General features: G+C 37.4%; 1 protein-coding gene across 3 annotated transcripts in view; it reads right to left on the minus strand.

Moving 5' to 3' along the window:
• Positions 1-4,869, minus strand: part of LOC117182278 (TM2 domain-containing protein CG10795) — a 36,893-nt gene that overhangs the window by 12,567 nt on the left and 19,457 nt on the right. The window lies entirely within an intron of this gene.

Raw genomic sequence — 4,869 nt, forward strand, 5'->3', positions numbered from 1 at the left:
TAACACATTCGCACTAAATTGTAGTTCTGTTGCTTATTGTACGCGGCGCTTTGCTTACTTTACGGCGCCACGAACTTAGCATTGAACTTTAAAAGGCTGTTCCATTGAAATTACTTCAACAAGATTTGTTCTCTTGATTTTGTATTTGGGATATATTACAAATATTTCTCGATACAAAGGTACTTCGCTGCAGCTATTTTTAAATAAAATACATATTTTTTTAATTGAAATACATGAGTCTGAAGTTCGAAACTGTAACAAAATACCCAATTTTTAAAAGTCCAAATGTTTTTAATAATTGATGCAATATTTAGTGGCAAAGGCATAACCAAAAAGTTTCAGCCCCTAGTGCATGTGGCACTTATCCCAAATCAACCCCTGAATATTTTTTAATATTGAAGACTTTTTGACTTTTCAAAATTGTTCATTTTTAACGAATTTGATTATATTTAGGGGTTGATTGGGGTGGGCTCCACATGCGCTAGATGACTGAAGCATTATGATGGTGCTTTTGGCACATACTACTGCCATATTCATTTTCTTTATTTCATGATAAGTTTCTTTTTTTCTTGTTTCTTGTTCTCGATATAAGTATTTTCAGTAGAAAAACTAGGAATATACTCACCTTCGTATATTTTTTAACAATAAAAACTTTTTATTATCAGCTGATTACATTCAAAAATATATATCTTCAGATAATTCGAATAACGAAGTTTGGTCTGTTCCGATTTTTTAAATGGTTACAAAAGAGTAAAAACCATTTTTCACCTCTTAAAATAAAACAATCAAGATTTTTAATCAAACGAAGTGAGAATAAACATTTTTAAGGAGAACTTTTTGTAGCAATTTTTTTCAAGGAGCAATTTTGCTCTCATAACTTCTTTTCATGTCTCGCTTCGTTTTTGAGAAAAACTGGGTGTTTTGATTTTCAGAAATTAAAACTATATTTCCTTCAAAAACAGCTCCGGCGAACAGTTTTTATTTGATACAAAAATAGTGTAAGAAATCCCTGATATAAAATCGAGAGAAACATTCATGTTATTTTTTCATTCATGGAACCTTTGGGTCGAAATCATTTCAATGGAACTGTGTAAAAGTGTTTATACATTTTTTCATTGCCTGTTCTTTTCAACTAAAAATAAAATATCTGCATTTTTGTTCCTTTCCACTTCTTCCTTTCTACTTCTTAACTAGTATGAGAGGTAGTTACAGTGATCACGGAGTAGTTTTTTTGTATTAGGTGGGGAAACCTTGCTTAGGCACCCATCCTAGGAAACGTCTACCTGAGTAGGCGATTCTTAGCATTGGTAGTGTCAGATTCTTACTGACTCAAAGCCCACCTTTCTGCCAACCCATGTCCTCGGAACCGCTTTCGCATTACTTCAAGGGCATTGGAATAAGGCCAGTAAGACGTGTTTCGGCTTCTAACGTGTGCCACCGGCTTAGCTTTCTCCTAATCTTCTTTCAGCCCAACCAAGATACTCGCATCGTCCTCAGCAGTGCGGTGTTACGGCACCTCGGGTTCTTCAGCTGTCGGCATCCTGGTTGGGTGTGTTTCATTAGTTTGGTTGCCCATGAGGCTTCTTCAACGAGGTTTTCTCCCTGAACGCCAAGCACTTCATCGTCCCCGGTAGGTGGCCTTTCCGGGGCCTCTCCTCTTTTGCGGCGCAGAGGTAGCACTGCGGTGTACTTTCGCATGCCGCAGCCATGACCTGTCGTGTATCCACCTGTCGTGAAACCCACCCCACCTTCAGGTGTCCTGCGCTTACCAACCTCGCGGCCAACTTTTCTTTCAGCTCCACGAGAGCCCTCAGATTGCCTCTGAAGGGTCTTTTCGTGAGGCTAACCTTAACTACTCCAGCCTGCCTGCTCCTGAAGTGGCTTCTTACGGCCGCTTGAACCGCCTCAGTGCCGGTAGTTAAATCTTGGTTCAAGAGCCGACATCTCGGTCCTGCCTTTCTCGGCAGGACCGTGTTCGATAAAGACTTCGCCGTTTCTCGTTTGCCTGGCTCTCTTAATTTTTACGCCTAGGGCATCAGGCTTAACTTTCTGCTTGAGGTCCTTGAGGACTTCCGCGTAACTAAAATCTTCAGCTGGTTTGATTAGGACCTTCTTCTTTAAACAATTTCATAAGACTTCACTATCTTGTATTTAAAAAGATCTCATACATCTCATTCAATTTAAAAATATTTTTTAAATGAAAAAGAGTATATTTCTTTAATATTTGGCATTATTGGCCTATATAACAACTGTCAGCTGAATTGTTTTGAATAGAATGCATTCGATTGATTGGTCAAAATTTTAGAGTGCTGCATCCAAAAAAAAAAAAGAATTCAATATTTAAGTAAAGGCATTACTTTTCAAATAAAATGTTGAACCTTAAACTGCGATAATTAAATTTTTAAATAGTACAATGCATTTACACCAATTCACTTCAACTTTGAACCAAGTACTTGAATTTTAAACCAAGGCAACTTTATAACAAAAAGATCAATTTTTATCAAAACATGTGAATCATCATAAATATAGTTAAATTTGGAACGAATATTTAGGCAAAAATCGAAAAGTTCAATTTGTTAGAAAAGTTACTGTTTAACCAAAAACACGAATCTAAAATCGGTAGATTATTGCGTTCTAAATTTCATTTTGAACCTCGTTTATCATTTCACCCCACTATGAACTGCTACGTCACAGACACATCTTGGCGAAGAAGTATCGAAAATCCGACTCGGTATCGTATATGGCAGTATCGTATCGAACGAGAATACTAATACAGCTTGGGAAAATTGTAAATCTAAAAAAATATTTTAAAAAGCTGTCATTGTTAAATAAGAAATTATTTTTAAACTGTGACGTTCTGCGAGGAAAGTGGCCTTAAGGCGAGGGGCTGTGCACTGAGTATTCCGAGAGCCAGATAGCCCACGTGATCCAAGAACCATCGCAATTGTATGTGGTGGAGGGGAGGTGATTCCCCTACTTGGCGCCTCTCCGGGTGGTTTGAGACACCACTCCCTGGTGCCACACAGTCCTCGGCACGGTTGTTCACGCCTTTACTTAAGGTTCTAATTATATTAAAAAATTAAAAAATTAAAAAGCAATGATAATAGACAATTTGAACAAAAGAGTATATTTGATATGGAAACAATACAATACATCAAAGTTCTGATCTATGCCTAATTTTGAGACATTATGGGATTTGCAAAAATGTATTAATTAAGTACACAAACCTGCGAATTGCATTATGTTGTTTGTAGTAGAAAGTATTTCATTCAGCAAAATAGATCGAACGCGATCCACGAACTCATATAACCAATACAATCAAACTGGATACGTGTAGCATCAAACTGGACGGTATAATCCATAGCATCAAATCACTAGACATCCCAGCCAATGATATTACCCTAGTTATCCACAGAAACACTGTCATTGCCGGGAATGTGGCCTCTCACAAAGCAAGTTCACCTCAACGAATCAACTGCGAATTCAGATTAGAGAATTCTTCATATTGGACGGTATTCTCTAGTGCGATCACTTCATCAATCGTTATTTGCTACCAGATTGTTTGCTACTGTTTAGAACTAAAAATTTATGAAACTAAGCAAAAAGAAACAAAATTTGAAAAATCACTTAATTTTTCACTAAATACTGTAAAAAACACTAAATCGTGTTATCACACAATGCCTGCAAAAAACACAGCGGGCCCTTGAAAAACACTAGATTTGTGTTAAAATCACTCAAAGGGCCACTCTGAGCCTATTTTATTTCAGATCTACCCTCTGTTTTCAGCGAGCATTCCCCTATGCGCCACCCGGGGACGCGCCATGTAGGGGTGTCACCTCTCCTCCACCATAGATAACTGCGGTGTTACTTGGATCACGGAGTAGTACCTTCAACAGTCTTTGTAGTAGTCCGTTAGTCTCGTCAAGTAGTTCGGCCGCAGTGGGCTATCTGTGAGGGGTACATAACTCCTGCAATCAGTGTACACACTTTGTTGAAATCGCCTTATAATCACTTGAAATCACTCACAATCACATGCAGTCAGTTGCAATCATACACAATCACCTGCAATCACTCTGTAATGAATTTGAAGTCACTCTTTAATCACCTGACTTCACCCTGCAATCAAGTGCAATCACTCTGCAATCACATCTCGACTTGGATATTTTTTTTTTTTTACACTATTCAATTTAGTAATAAAATCTATCATTTATTTTTGTAACGATTTTATCATTTAATTGAACAGTTTTAGAAAAATAATATCTAAATACACTCATGGTTATTAATGGTTTATTACAAAATAATGTATCACCCCATGAAATTGATATTATTGCTTGTCCCTCGGTGTGCAGACATCTTGCTGGCTGACGTCACGACTAGAAATCTCTAAATTTCGTCAGAGATGAGGTGGGAGATTTCCGAGACAATGGAATAAGAGAATGTGAAAAACATGCGCTAATAACTGCGCCCTCTTGGCAGATTACCTAAGAGTTACTTTGTTGAAGGCGCAAGTTGCGCGTCGGTAAATTACGAAAGTTAGCAATTTCTGAAATGATTTACCAATTAAATTTCTACCAGAGATTGGTTTCTGCTCAATTACTTACCACAAAGATATCTTTGTTGCCGATCTGACATTTTTGGAAGACTTCGGTGGTCTTCTATTTATATCTCGATCCCTATCAAAAAGAAATTAAAGAAATTGGCGATTTTCATGTTCCGCGTTATTTTTAATTCCATGCATGAGTCGATTCCGAGGTTATGTTTTTCAGGTGTATATACGAGGGTGGATTGATAAGTTTCCGGCCTGACCAAGAAAAACAACGTTTTTAAGAATTTTTTTTTTTTATTTCTCAACATAATCTCCTCCAAGGC

This window comes from Belonocnema kinseyi, chromosome 10 (assembly GCF_010883055.1).
Source record: "Belonocnema kinseyi isolate 2016_QV_RU_SX_M_011 chromosome 10, B_treatae_v1, whole genome shotgun sequence".
Taxonomy (NCBI): Eukaryota; Metazoa; Arthropoda; class Insecta; order Hymenoptera; family Cynipidae; genus Belonocnema; species Belonocnema kinseyi.